The 16,011-nt window shown below is 38.6% G+C and overlaps 1 protein-coding gene across 23 annotated transcripts in view; it reads right to left on the reverse strand.

Annotated features, from left to right (window-relative positions):
- TENM3 (teneurin transmembrane protein 3) overlaps nucleotides 1-16,011 on the reverse strand; it is a 1,319,439-nt gene that overhangs the window by 534,809 nt on the left and 768,619 nt on the right. The window contains exon 1 of one of the 23 annotated variants that reach the window (XM_081208579.1): nucleotides 14,846-14,948. The exons of the other annotated variants lie outside the window; for them this stretch is intronic. The gene's annotated coding sequence lies outside the window, so the exon portion shown is untranslated. Of the gene's footprint in view, nucleotides 1-14,845; nucleotides 14,949-16,011 lie in introns of those variants that run through there. 23 annotated transcript variants of the gene reach the window in all.

Consider the following 16,011-nt stretch of genomic DNA (forward strand, 5'->3'; position numbering starts at 1 on the left):
AATATTGGCAGTGAGGCCATGTAAAGGAATTACCATATTTTTCGCTCTATAAGACGCACCAGACCCCAGGGCGCACCTAGTTTTTGGAGGAGGAAAACAAGAAAAAAAAATCTGAATCTCAGAAGCCAGAACAGCAAGAGGGATCGCTGCGCAGTGAAAGCAGCGATCCCTCTTGCTGTTCTGGCTTCTGGAATAGCTGCACAGCCCTGCATTCGCTCCATAAGACGCACACACATTTCCCCTTACTTTTTAGGAGGGAAAAAGTGAGTCTTATAGAGCAAAAAATACGGTAAGTGGGGAGGAGAATTCAGCAAAGAGCTCCTAGAGCTGACCAGAGAAATGCCTACAAACCTGCCTCAAAGGAAGATAGCTGAAATCTACAGAACCTAGTGGTGAGATAGACTGGGGAAAATGGACCAAGGGTAAAGGCTTATAATTAAAAAAAACAACAAGTTTAGGATGTAAATTTTATCAGCCTTATGTAAATCTCTGTAACTGTCATTTAAAGATGCAGCAGCAAATACAGGCCACCCCCCCCTTTATGTAGGGGATACATTCCAAGGCACCACGTGTTTAAGTGAAATCACGTATATTTAAAACACCATTGAAAAAGCCTGCAAACACCCCGTTCCACCCCCACCGCACTCCATTCCACCCCTTTTTGTGACATTTTCGGGTCACTTACGAGTTTGGTGCAATGTGCATGTGCGTGGTTGCACACATATTGAATCGCACACATGTAAATGGGAAGTTGCCTGTACTGTATAATTAAATCTTAATGGTAAATTCAGCTCTTTATCACCTTATCATCCCTTTATAGTAGAGTTGACTGCTGCAGGAGTCTTTAGCCCTGGGGCATAGTGAGGCAATGTGACCTCTTAACAGTGGCATCCTCACCTTCCTCTGTTTGCACTCTTTATGGAGTCAGCAGACAGATGGACCCTTCAAATGTGGCAAATTGGAGAGGAAGGAGAGGGCAAAGAGAAGGTAGGTACCACCTGGCTGAAAAACACCACTGTGCTTATTCTGCACTGCTATCTGTATACTAGGGCTCACTTTTCTTTTCATTCAAATATTTAATCCACTCTGCTGATAGTGATGCCTGGTAATAGAAAATGAGTGTCACTGAATGCAAGGAATCTTCTTGTTCCTGTTCTCCTGGTTTAGTGTCACTGCATGTGAGGCGGAGGGTGGGGGGAATGAATTGACCAAACCAGATCGCTGATAAAGGCTACCATTTATGAAACATCAAATCTGCTGCCACAGCTCTGGATTAAAAATGCTGACCTTAAAAATATCTACTTCCAAACAGTTTTCTTCTTTGTAAATCTAATAAACTGCTGCCTATTTTGCTCCCACTCCCTGACAGAAATAGGATAATGTCACTTTTCAAATAAATTCTTACTTATTTGTAACATCTTTTGATGGGTTTATCTACTGCCAACCAATAATGGATAACTTTCCAGGTGAAGTCAGTCATGTCAGACCTTTAAATGAGAACATCGTTGTGGGGAGTCTGCTACACAGGCAGGAAACTGGAGCCTTGAAAGAGAGTTCTTTTAATTTTTAAAAAATGTGTCTCCTATCCACAGCTGGAATGGATAAGATTCACTTTTCATTTTCTTTTGATTTTAAGAAGTATGGTTCATCTATATAGAAGGTTATTACTGTAATATACAGGTGTTTTCAAAATGGGTTGAAATCCAGGCATTGATCATAGAGAGTTTCAATATATTAAAGCAAATGCACCAATTTTCAGTACATAATACAATATAGCAGGCTTTTAACCAGTTGTATACCAGGATAAAACCTAAGGATTTACTCCTACTAAAATAACATCAAATACATATTTCTGTTCAACACAATGTTTTTTCTACAGTAAACATATAGATGCATACAAATATGTAATATATTGTTTTGTGCCCATGTTTGCAAATATAAAGCCACAATCCTATACCCACTCACTTGGGAGTAAACCCCATTGAACTCAAAGTAACTTACTTTTAGATAGGCATGCAAAGAACTACAGTTCAAGACTGGAAAAGATTTTCTAATCATATGGAATTGCCAACCAAAAGAACTAATCCTCAGATAGGAAATATGAACAGAGTGCCAATCTTGAATACTACATCCTATTTAGGCTGCAATCCTATAGTTGCTTACCTGGAAGTAAATTCCATTGACCTCAATGGGAATTGCATCTGAATAGACTTGTAGAGAACTGCACCATTAGTGATGGCAGTTATAGAATTAATATCACTCCACGGTTGATGACTAGCCTCCTACATATAAACTGTTATGTGGAATATAGGAAGCTGCCTTACACCAGGTCAGATTGTCTATGGAGCCCAGTATTGTCTGCTCTGACTGGCAGCTGATTTCCAGGATCACAAGCAAAGGTCTCTCACCTCACCTTTCACTTGAACTTTTTAATTGGGGATGTCAAGGATAAATCTGACGTTCAACACATGATCTTAGCAACTTACCACCAAGCTATGGTTTCTGCCTAGAGCAGCTTGTACCTGTACTAACATTTTTAATAAACAGAGTAAGTTTTTATAGTATAATGCAGCTCTTACAATTCTGAAGTATTTTAGACTCAGCCACAGAAAAATATGGATGAAGTAAGCAGAGACTCTGGAAGAAGCTCTCAGTGAACTTTACTCTGCTGCTTCAGTATAGACACATTTAAAATCACAGAATCATAGAATGGTAGAGTTGGAAGGGACCACAAGGGTCATCTAGTCCAGCCCCTGCAATGCAGGAATCTTTTGCCCAATGTGCGGCTTGAACCCACAACCCTGAGATTGAAAGTGTACCGACTGAGCTATCAACAGCATTATATTGCTGTCTGACAGCATTGGTAATCATTAGGAATTTTTCAACTGACTGACTTATGAACAACTGGGGAAACAACTTTTTGCATAGGAGAGTTGAGGTGAAAGGCAAGAATCCTATTTACACTGGTATTTTGCAATACTCTGGAGGTCTCTATTGCATTAGAAATAATTGTGGACATGAAGATGCGGATCTTACCGTGAAAAGTTAAGTGAGCAACAGAGCGAGCAGGAGACTGGCAGAGCTACCTGCAGAGGATACCATGTGTGACAGGAGTGGGAGGGCAGTAAAGATGAAAGGGACATAATTAAAATGAACAATTAGTGCTGATTAAGAGGTAGACGCTTGATGGAAAATATGCTAGAATCATAAGGGATACTAATCCAAACAATAAACTTGCTTTCCAAGCTTACTGCCAGTTTGCTTTTTGTAAATATTTCATTTTGTCAATAGCACTATCCATGTATGTATACTGTATATGGAATCTGTTGATATTTTAATATTGTTGATCCATCAGGAGTGAGGCTATCAAAAATGTGGTTTATGGCATGTGACCTTAGTGGCAACAAAGAGGCTGGACAACTGTCATAGCTGTTGTCACACTGGGTGAAATGTAGCCAGAACCTTCTGTCACACTCCCCTCATATTAGCTTGTCAAAAGAGTCACATGACAGACAGATCTTTCTTTCTTTCTTTTTGGATGAATTATCTGCAGCGGGGAAAACAATAACCTTTGTATTTACTAAATGTACTTTAGATTTTAGGCTCCAATCCTGTGAGTAAACCTGTACACATTTTTAGGAGGTGTACCCATTGATGCAGGAATGGGGAATTTGTGGCCCTCCAGTTGTTGGACTCCAGCTTCTTGCATCCCAGCCAGCATGGCCAATGGTCAGGGATGATGGGAGTTGTCATTCTGTAATATCTGAAGGGCCAAAGGACCCCAACCCCTGGATACTGGATCTGTATTCACATTGTTTTGGAAAGACACAGAAACTTCCAGTGAATTAAGCTCAAGAGCAATCGGTCCTGTCCCCTGTCCCCCCCAAAAGTCCAATTGAACTAGAAACTAGTTGTTCAGAGTGCTGGTTGGTTAGCCCCTTTACCAATCATGCAATCACCCATGGCTCTTCCTCATTCCCAAACGGCTGTGCAGAGTGCCGATTGGCTAGCACTTGCTGCAGTCATGAATCCTTCACCACTATTCTGAATAATTTGTATTCTTGAACCTTGGCTACAGGATGGTAGATGGCAAGTGTTACAATATGTATAGGAAGAGTGAATCACTGTTCCTAACTAGAGCTGTTGCCAAATTTTATTTAAAGCAAAATTTGAAGTGAATTTGGTACTCAGGATAAAATAGTTGAAGAATTTGGGGAGAAGCCATAAAGGGCTTTTTGTGTATGTCTGCTTTGCTGTCAATGGTGTGTTTTTTTTTTTGTTTTTCAAGGGATGCATGTGTAGCACATCCCTAAGTTGTCACAACCCTTAACTCCACTGAAATTTTGAAGGAAAGTAGTAATTTTTCTCAGGTATTTTCCACACATTCTTATGATGTACAATACAATCTTGAGCTATGTGTGTAATGAAAAATAGTGACCAAACACTAATTATTTATCTAACACAATTGCCACAGCTGCTAAATGCCAAATTATACTGTAAGCTAAACAACGTATGATAAATGTACAATTTTTTTCCAAATCTTCTACTGACAAAATATTGAATGTAGCTTCACAGAATCAAAGCTTAATCTCAAAGTTGTTCTTTGCTTGTGAGTCTCATTTCTCCTTATAGAGAACAGTGTCATCCTTGCATGTACAGTAATCTCTTAGTGAAGTGACACATAACTGGTCATTTCTAGCCAATTTAAAATCAGGTGGAACCACATACCGTATTTTTCGCTCTATAAGATGCACCAGACCACAAGACGCACCTAGTTTTTGGAGGAGGAAAACAAGAAAAAAATATTCTGAATCTCAGAAGCCAGAACAGCAAAAGGGATCGCTGTGCAGTGAAAGCAGCAATCCCTCTTGCTGTTCTGGCTTCTGGGATAGCTGCACAGCCTGCATTTGCTCCATAAGACGCACACACATTTCCCCTTACTTTGTAGGAGGGAAAAAGTGAGTCTTATAGAGCAAAAAATACGGTATTTATTTTTTTAGTGGTGGCTCCGAGAGATAAATAAAAAAACAACTAACAAAACACTCATAACTATACAAAATGTCTAACTACTGTGTGACAAGCTGGGTAATTAGTGCTGAGCAGCATTAGCAATTGAAGGCTTGTATTGATTTTAATGAACTTAAAGAGAACTTTGGTGAGTAATCAAATTACAACACATCACTGTACATGTTTGCAATGAGTTGATTAGATAAAATGGGACCAGTTAATTCATGTTAATTATTCAAAATGAATAGAAGCACGTTCTGAATATGGCATTAAAAAATGTCAGAAAACTGAATATATTTTGTATTCATGTTCTAATACTCAAATGTGCACCTACTATGCCTGTTACAAGGGGAACATGCTTGTATAACCTGTATGGTTTTCCTTCAAAATAACCATTAGGCAATGGCTTCATATTTTCTTTTCAGATTATGTATAAATATTGTCCTAGACCTTTCCTAGTAGCATTTAATACTTTGAAGAGAAAAGGCTTGAATTATGCAGGTGTGCACCCCTGAGTCCTGCTTTATGTCTATAATTTGCATTAAGGTATAAAAACCACAGTACAAAATTTGGCTCTTGGGTTGTCTGTTGTGGTTATAAAGCTAGAAGAGAACAACAGCTGAAATATTTAAGTCACTGTTCTGTTCTGTTCAGATTTAGAATAATGCCCCTGAAAGTGTGGCTATCAGAAGCAGGAAACAATTGATATAAAAATTCAGCAGCTAAAAATCATATTAAACAATAGAAAGGATTCAATAATAACAGTAATAAGAATGCTGGAAATTATTGGGTTATTCTATCTCTGACATTGTTACAAGTTGACAGTCCACAGCAGGAAAGTGTTAACTGCCTTCAGTGGTATGTGTGTGGTGGTGTATGCGGTGATATTTAATTTATTTATTTCTATCTTGCTTTTTTATAATTCAAAAAGGCTAACACAAAACCCATAAAGCAGCAACCAATAAAATACATAAAACATTAGCATCAGCATTCTAAAACCTAACATGCACCAGGGAAAATTCACAAACTTAGCTTATTATCTTTCTGTGAATGCCTGTCTAAGAAGAAAAGTTTTCACCATCTTTCAAAAGACTTCTAGGAGGAGGCCTTGAAGGCAAGCTTAAAGGTAGAAATGGTTCTATAGGTAGTTCAGGGAACATGTTCCATTCCATCAATAAAAGACAGCATAGAAATAATGACATGAATGCTTGTGAGAAAACTTAATGTGGATGGAAAACTAACTGCATTGCTGAAGGAAAATCTGCTGCAGCTGGTCCTTATACTGAGGGATGGGGCCATTTTAAGCACCCCTTTAGTCCAAATAGAATTAAGAGGTTGAATGTAATAATCTAATTGTATGCAAATTATGTACATCTGATTCTCTTTGTGTGGGTATCTCTCCAAGTGTAAATGCAATGTGAGAGGAAAGAGCATGAGTGTTATGATCCCAATAAGGGAAGGGCCTGCAGCCCTAAAGAAAGGAAGAATATGAGAAATGGGGCAGGGACTCCCCCCGGCTCCTGGGGAGCCTGCTGAAAAGGGAGTGAGAGAGAGAACGGAGTGTGAGAAAAATATAGTGGAGAGAGAGAGAAGGAGATTGTGGGGCAGGATACACTTGCCTATCTTGGGTCTGCTCATACTTAGTTGGCTTCAACCCTACTAGCATGACAGAGTCTCCTCTCAACAAAAGGAATATTCCTCTGCTGCAATATATAAAAATGCAGATGTAGAGGTACCAGGTGTCAAATGATTAATTGTAAACTGGACTAACAAACACAAGCCACTTATACTGACTCATTCATGCACTTTGCCACTAAGATAATTTAAAAAGGGTTGGGACTACCTGCTTGCTCCACAAGGCATTGCTCACTGTACTAATCAGATTGGCCTCCCTCTGCTAGCCAGACTTTATCAAGCACACTGTCCATATCCTACAGTGACAACAGAAACCTTCACACGCTTCCTATCACTTTCAGCACCACCCAGTTTGCCCCAAATTCTCCCATCTCCATCCCCTCATAGCTCATCCCAATCCCAGGATCCTGCTGCCATTTGCAGAGAAGAAGGAAATGAAGAGGATTGAGTCTTCCCCCCCTTCACCCTGTAGAAGCTCACTCCTCAGTGAGTGGCAATGGCAGTGGAATCTTGAGATTGGGGTGAGCTGTGGGGAAACAGGGGGAGTTTGAGGCAAACTGTAGGGGGTGAGAATGACAAGAGGATGCAGGGTTGAAGGAGTTGAAAGGGGTTAGAAGAGCTGGCTGAGGAGTAAAGAAAGGAGGTTTGGGAAGTGGTTGGAGGGGTTGGTGGGGATAGAGGTAGGTGGGATTGATGGCAGCCCCTAATAAATAAACAATTGCCTAGTTTCGCTAATGAAAATTGACTTTACAACTCCTTCAAGATTTGCAATGCAGCCACTAATAACAAGGTTAAAAGAATAATTTTAAATTTTTGTTAGTGACCAGAAAACAACTCATTGAGCTTTTCCAATAATGACTTATCTCATGAATATTTTTGCAGTGGTCCTGCATTGAAATCAACATTTCAGTTTATTGAAGACAGTCCTTAAATGGCTTTGCTGTGCTGCATTTGCTAAACAGGCTTTTCGCAGTTCTGTATACCTTTAACATGTCATTTTACATGTGGTCACAACCCAAAGTATATTGCAAAGCAATGAGAAAAGAGAGAAAAACTACAGACTAAATATATGCTGCCTCAAAGGCAAGTTTATTACAGCAGTCTATTATAGAATGAACAGCATCACATTTGAAGTGTGCTGACTAGTCAAAGCACTTTTTGGATACTACTTCTACAGATTTCTAGTTACCAAATTTCATTCACGGTTGCTCAGGAGAACATTCTTTCCATCATAGGAAAGGACATATAGTATAAGTCAGCCCCCATGAGGAATGTCAAGCACAATACTAAAAACAAAGCAAAAACTGAGAATAAAAACTGAATCCAATAAAAATTGTAGATGAAATGAAATATGGCAACCTATGTCTGAGTGACACAGGGTTTATGAGGAAAGTAAAAATCTTACAATAAAAGTACAGTTAATAAAAACCAGAAATGATAATGTAGATTTTATGGCAACAGATTTTTGTTTTAGAAGGCTGCATTTGGATTTTTCACTTTAGAAGCTTTGAAAACTGAGGTAGGTACAACTAATAAATAGAGACGTGATACTCTTCTATCTAAAATAGATTTAATACATAAACATGGATAGGGTGTCTGACAATATATCAATCTGCTGCTTCCTTTGTTGTAAACGGAATGTAATAGATGTGAATATATAGAGCTGAATAAAATAAAAATCATAGTGGCACTTTGGACTATTTACTAATTCATTGCCACATATTGTTGACATATGTTTTAAAATTAAAAGCAGCAGATTCATCTTTTTGTTCCTCCGAGAACTGCATCACTTTCAGATCTACTTGGCAATGCAAGCCTAAAGCAATAACTGTGGGAAGAAAATGCTGCAGGGATCTCCTACAGAACATTACTCTGTGCAATGTAGTATTTGCACTAAAAGGGTATCAGTGGATGAAAACACAGGCTAGACCTTAATGCTAAATTTTGGAACAACAAAAATCACACTTCAATTAGTTTTCCAGTGATTTACAGGTATTGCTTTACTGGCAGCGTGCACTCATAAGTGATAACCCCTTCATAAAATAGCCACCAGCATGCAACCATGATGAAGTTTCATAAGTTGCAAAACTGTCTGCCTCTGAAAAATTAGGCACAATTATGAAAGGGAAGATGAATTCAGAGTTAAAATTGCTTGTATTTGTAACTACAGTGGTACCTCGGGTTAAGAACTTTGTTCGTTCTGGAGGTCTGTTCTTAACCTGAAACTGTTCTTAACCTGAAGCACCACTTTAGCTAATGGGGCCTCCTGCTGCCGCTATGCCGCTGCTGCATGATTTCTGTTCTCATCCTGAAGCAAAGTTCTTAACCTGAAGCACTATTTCTGGGTTAGCGGAGTCTGTAACCTGAAGCGTATGTAACCTGAAGCGTCTGTAACCTGAGGTACCACTGTATTTCTGATTGTTTATTGATTTTGTTGTATTCTCATTTGAAAAAGGTACAATTTTTATACATGTATATTGTGTTTTTTCCAGTCCGCTATTGCTGTCTTGAAAATGCTATACTTTATTTGATAGACCAAATAAACTGAATCATCATCATCAGTGTTTGCATCATCTTTGGTGCCCTATAAACATCCAACTTTGAGCAAGTGGACCTACACTCATGCAACAAGACTTCCCTTTCCTCTCTGCCTCCCACATTCTCTCCAAACCTGCTGAAGAGAATCCTCATACCGTTTGGAAGCATGGGGGGGCACTGTAGGAGAGGATGAAGAAATCCCATTTAAGCAGCAGAAGTCAATCTGTCAGGTGTCAGGTGACTCAACTGCAAAAAGGTAGAATATTGAGCACACTCTAGGAGGACTTCTGTTATTTTTTTCCATCCTTTGCAGCCACGGCTGCAAAGAAAGAATTGAGAGTGCACTCCATGTGTGCTCCCGATTCTTCCTTTGCGTCGAGCCAGCACCTTTTTCTCTTGCTCTGCAAGGCAACATAAAAAGGTGCAAAATTCAAAAAGTGTATGCTTCTTCCTTTAACCACAGCTTGAAGTTTCCAGAAGCTGAAGACAGGTAAGGTGAGCATGATTTGCCCAAAATGACCTGGTGAGCCATATACCTCTAGAGCCTGTCAGACCTAATTAGGCCCCCAGGCCAGAGCTTCTCCACCACTGTCTTACGGGATGAGCCCAAATGATTTCTGTAACTTTTAAATGACCTTTGACTTTTATTGTGGGAAGGGAAATGAAAGAAAGCACTCTTGCTACTATTAACTGAAAAATATTTGATATTTTCCTATCATAAATAGGATACATACAGTAAATTCAATTTATTTTTATTGGGTAATAAACCATCTAATTAAGTAAACCGCTCATCAAATATGAGCAAGTACCTTGTTCAATGACTGCAATCTGAAGAAAAATGTTAATAATTGAATATACTGTACTATAATTATTATTTTTAAAACCAAACAAATATCATTTGTACTCATTTGGAGGAACCATAAAGAATGCAGTACCTTAAGCTAAGTAAGCCAAGCAGTGGAATCTATGAAAAATTGTACGCCATTAATGTTCTGAACAGCACTAATTTGCTGTCAGATGTCAGAGCTATGTGTACAAGACACCTCAATGATTTTTCTGGTGTACAAAGATTATATTTAAAGTAAATGAAACCATAAATATCAAATGAAGAGAGAGTTATATGATTTGAGTTTCTCAGCTGACATATTTGATTCTGCTTTTTTGTTTCAGCAAACATAACTGTGCACAGAGATAGGAATAGAAAGTCAGATTTCAGAGAGAATAAGATGCAGATTAAGTATGCCATTTTGGAGTCATAACTGGACAAACGACAACCTTGGGGGGGAAATCTCGATTTCCATTAGACATCAGTTTGCAAAGATAGCCGTAGTGATTTTATCCAAGATGGAAAAGCTGGTATAATATGCATAGCCTTAGGAAACTAAAATACTAAAAGGCTGTATGTAAGCCATTGAGATAATTATTAAGGAAGTAGGCAGATGGGAGGGAAGATGAATTCTTACTAACTTTCAAAAGAGTAAAGGTGGGTGGCTTAACAGTGAAGTTTTTACTTGGATCGTGGGGGGTAGGGATTATAAATATTACTGTTTTTCCAGTGTTCCTCAAGAGGGTTGTAAATGCAGGCAGAATGGACACAGCATGGAAAGAGCAAGAGATTGCAGTGTCTATCAAGGACAGTTTCATGGGGTAAACTAAGTAAGAGCATCATTTTAGAAGGGAATTAACTGAAATTATGAGCAAAGCTAAAATAACTGAAATCCAGTATGTGTTCTATAGGTTTAGTAAGAAATTGCCGTTTCCCTTTGCAAGATACACCTTATAAATTCACTCCAAGTTCACTTTCTAAGTTGTAGAAAGTACTTTAGTACCTGCGTCAGATAGAAAATGACAGCATTATAACAAAATTCTTCAAGTTGCTGGAAAGAAAGGGCGCAATCTAGGCCAAGTTAAACCCATTTAATTCCTATTGACTTGGTTGGGAAAGTTAAGACTGTGCTTAACATATTTCCAATGTAAATCATTTTTACTTCATTGCCTACCTTCTTCATAGTATATTTTTCCAGGTAGCAAACATTCCTGATTTTTCTTCAAACTGTTTTCAAAATAGCTGGTCTCGAAAGCTTAGAAAAGTTGCCACTGTACTGGTATTTTTGGAAGTTCAAACATGAAAAATAGTGCAACACATCAGCAGTTCTGTAAAACATGTACAGTGGTACCTTGGGTTACAAACACCTCAGATTACAAACACTTTGGGCTACAGACTCCTCTAACCTGGAAGTATTACCTCGGGTTAAGAACTTTACCTCAGGATGAGAACAGAAATTGCACAGCGGTGGCGTGGCGACAGGCCCCATTAGCTTGTTATACCTCAGGTTAACAATGGTTTCAGGTTAAGAACGGACCTCCGGAACGAATTAAGTTCGTAACCAGAGGTACCACGGTATTTTATTCCATGTAGTGCTGAAGTTTGGAATTACCTGGCTCAGAATATGAAACTGTCCAGTTGACAGTTGTACCACAAATCAAGCACCATTTCCCCTAGGGGTTCTCCAGCTTGGAATGCAGAATTAGATTCCAAGCAGACCAGGTGCTAAAAGCTAGCTGCCTTTTCGGCAGACGTTCAAAAGTTCTTTAATATCCTAACTGTCTCTCTCCTCACCTTCTCCCCACTCCACTGGTTATTGTAAAGTAGTATTAAACTATATGAACTATTAACTGAGCTGCTTTGTAGGTGAACACATAGAAGCACTTTAATATTAACTACTTACCCTAACTGAAAATCTCTTTGATTGATGTGAACTAAGCATCCTATGCAACTGCACAGTCAAAAGTTTAGGGTGTATCTTCTGCATTTGGGTCAATTCTCTTGTCTCTTGCTAACATGTAATGGGACCTTTATTTCCTCCCATCTATAACATCAGTTGTTCCGGATCTACTTTGGGAAGGAGGATAGTTTATAAGCCGTTCTCTATTATTGATACTGAAAACAATTTCCAAGATGCAAAACTTAGGTCTATTGAATATGACTTCATTGGATTTCCCCTATAACTATTGATTTTTCCAAGATACACAAACATAAATCACATAGGGTTTTGTAGAAGGCACTTCCATTAGCAGAAGGAATTCTTCCATCAGAGAAAGGGAACCTTTGTATGAGACCTCTAGAAAAGGCCAGTGGAGGTAATACTCTTCCCCCCCCAATTATGTTCCTAGAAATGATACCAAGTCATGACATAGTGTTGTTCCTACTGGGTCATTATCTTGCTAGTAAGGAACAGTGAGGAAATAAATAAAACCTTGCTGCCTCATCCATAAAAACAAGTCCCCTCATCCCAAAAATTATTAGAATACACCCAACCACACTGAAGTCACTAAAAATTTTCCCCTCCCTTTTGCAGGAGCCTAGTGGTCCCATTAAAGTGATGGGTTATTATTTGATCTAACAATAATATTTCCCTCCAGTAAAGAATTAGGGAAAATCAAAGAATAAGGGTAAGAAGTTTTGGGAATGAGAATACAAACACCCCACAACAGGGAATAGTGTTTGACTGTAGCTTGAAATTGCTACGTTGCAACATTGGCCTTCTAGGCTAGACTGTCTGGCGCAAGATTTCCCCCCTCCAATGAGTTTCAGCTTTGTTGTTCTGCACAGAACAGGGGGCATTCTGGCTCTATCTATTACTTTTCAGTCCCCACATAGGTTTTCATTTCTAATGGGCTTTCAATTATTATTGTTCACTTCTACATCTGGCATATCTATCCTGACACCTTCTTCCCTGCTCACTAGCAGCAGCCTGTTCCTCCTGGCTGTTTGCTTCTCTAGCTGCCATTCCTTTCTGGTGATGAAACTTTTTTTAAAAAAATCTTTCCACAGTAGGATGCCTGTTAGCTCTGACTTAAAGTAGAGAAGAAGCACCTGCACTAACTCTTTAGCTGACAGACATTAATGAAATTCGGTGACAGTTAGGCAAAGTACAAGATTAAAAAAATCCTGAAGGAAAACCAACAGTGTCAATTAATAACCATAAAAAATAGCTAATTTATTAATTTATCCATAATTCCTGAGTTTCTGGCCTTTCCTGTTGGGATGTAGGCTCCTTGAGTAAATATTACAGAATGAGTAAGACCAATTCATAATACGCTAATCAATAATTTATGAATCTTTCATCTTTTTCTTATGCAAGCTTCTATCACTTCATGTTTTTGGAAATCATACAGAATGCACATCTTACACAAAACTCAAACTGATTATTGGAAGACTTAATTGAATTTTCTGTTCTGATTATAACAGGTTGTTGTCAAATCATTATTGCGAAGAAGAAATATTATTCTCATGTATGAAATTGTTATGAAAATGCAAAACAAACAGTTAAAAAATGCAGTGAAGTGAGGTCTATCGTGCTTAGGGGAAAAACAACTGCAGGTTCTTAAGTTAGTCATCAAGTGCCCTTTCTGAGTAGCAGCTGGTGGAAAAAAACCTGGTGTAAATTAAGCCAGCAAAATTTATACCAGATCCAAACCCTATTCAGCGACAGAGCTGATGCAGTTGCTCTACCTAAGCCTGGCAGAGGGAAAGCAAGCTTTTAAAATATTGTTTTATGCCAGGCTGCCAGATCATGTGACTCACCTAAACACTTAGTATTCTGCCTAAGTCTCCCTTTTCTGTTCCCATCCCCACCACACCCCTAGAACACCCCTTTCGGGAGGCTTACGGCAGCCTTACTCAGCCAGCTTTGGCAGAGCCAGGATGAGCAAGTTATGCCATTGTCAAGTCAGCTAGGATGGGGTTCAGAACTGAGTACCTCAGCTGACTGAAATAGAGATCACAGCAGATTTTGTGATCAAATGCCCCTTTAAGGATAAAACAACTGTCTTCTTTTTGTGTTTCCCATTCTTTACTCTTACATTTGATTTCAATTTTAACATAGGAGATTGGTTATCAAATAGTTTACTTTCTGGAAAAGATCTTTCTTCTTTGGTTTCAAGAGTGGGTTATAAATATAAGGTTCTGATTTATATGAAATTATTATTATTTTAACCATTTCTAGAACTGTTTTCATTATAAAAGGTTTCAATGAATTTTACAACAGAAAACAAACAAACTATAAAATGCATACAATACAATATATTTTAAAAAAATCACAATTCATAAATAACAACTATCCAGGAAAAAACCTGAATGATGGTTCCAAATTTTTACCAACGAACCTCCATGCTAGATTCTGGGGTTCCAAATTAGCTGGTCTTGTTTCCAAATTGGAGCTAAATCTTCCGCTTTTCTGCTTATATTTCTGAATTTTGGAAAGAACACTGTTTATGCTCTGTCCTAAGTCTGAGTCAAAAGACTCAAAACCTCATTGATTAAAGTAACTGTCCCATTAAAGACATGAAAGGGCAATGTTAACTACCGGTAGATTTTCCTGCATCGAATTTATTGTGTCTGCCTGTGAGTTGATCAATTGTGATCAGGAAATAATGTGGCCAGCTTGTAGCTCTAGGCCAGTAGTGGATGTGATAGCTTAAATCACTCACGGCAGCCTTAGCCACTCCTGCCTGGGGTTTGCTGGGGCTTGGCTGTCTGTACTGGCATGGGGTGCTGCATACTGCAGCAAGATGGTGAAAGCACCCAAATGTGCCAGAGAAAATTAGACTGATACATAGCTGTCAACTTTCAGATTTGAAAATAAGGGATCAGCAGCCTCACCTGTCCCGGGGAGTCTCGAAAATAAGGGATCAGCAGCCTCACCTGTCCCAGGGACAGTTTACGGGATATCTAACAATCCAGGATAGCAGCGGGAAGCAGCGGGAAACGGCGCTGGAATAAGGGAATTTCCCGCAAAAAAAGGGAAGGCTGACAGCTATGGACTAATATCAATAATTATGTCTAATTATGTGTCAGCTTACTTTTTTCTATGTTCTTCAGTTACTGATTTGCCCCTCAACTCACTGTTATTAAAATGCCTTTCCCCTCTCACTTTTATTTAATTTATTAATCTATTTCTTTGAAGAGCCTTAACTTTCTTTATATGCTAAGTCCAAAGATAGAAGAAACACAGAATGGTGAAGAATGTGGATTACAAACAGAATATTCATGTATCTTCTTTTTAATTTTATTTTAAGGTGTTTAATCGGCTGTAAAGTTTCAGTTTGCTAATTTTCAGCACACAACTCTATGGCTAAAATCACGGCAGTCTGAATGTGATTGTGTTGCAGTTTTAAATATGTTATCATGGAATCAGACTACTGAAAGTGACCTCAACTCACTGCTTATGTAGGATATCCATTACTACAGCATTCCTGATAGGTGGCCATCCAGCCTCTGCTTAAAAATCTCTAATGAAAGAAAGTACCTCATCTCCCATGGCAGTCTATTTATTTTACATCTATTTCACTAACAGAAAAGCAATACAGAAATTATTATCTCAGAGGATGTAATGGATTGGAATGATGGGTCAAATAATTGTTTAAAAGTTAGAATCTGTGGAGCAAGTTCTCCACTGATATGTGTGAGCTGCATTTTATCAGTGTCTTGCAATCTTGGAAAAACAAAAGCTGTGTTAAAGCTCAGCATATCGCACAGCCAAGACTGGTCCTTTCCAAGGTTAGAAGTGCATGTAATGTTTGGGATCCCCCTCCATATTTTTCTAGAGCAGTTCTAGAATACCAGAATCTAAAATAGTTTCTGAGTCTTCAGGGATCTTTCATGAATGCTGTCCAAAGAAAGATAGCAGTCCTGACTTAAGATCCTATGTATGAAGTAGTAAATGGAGCTGTTCAGCCTTGAGCAAGGGTCTCACTCAGCAATTTTTGACCAGGTATTCAGGTGTAGCTCTCAGTTCTTACATTCTTCTAAGACAAGCTATGTTTTAC

Source organism: Podarcis bocagei (assembly GCF_964188305.1).
Source record: "Podarcis bocagei genome assembly, chromosome: 9".
Classification (NCBI taxonomy): domain Eukaryota; kingdom Metazoa; phylum Chordata; class Lepidosauria; order Squamata; family Lacertidae; genus Podarcis; species Podarcis bocagei.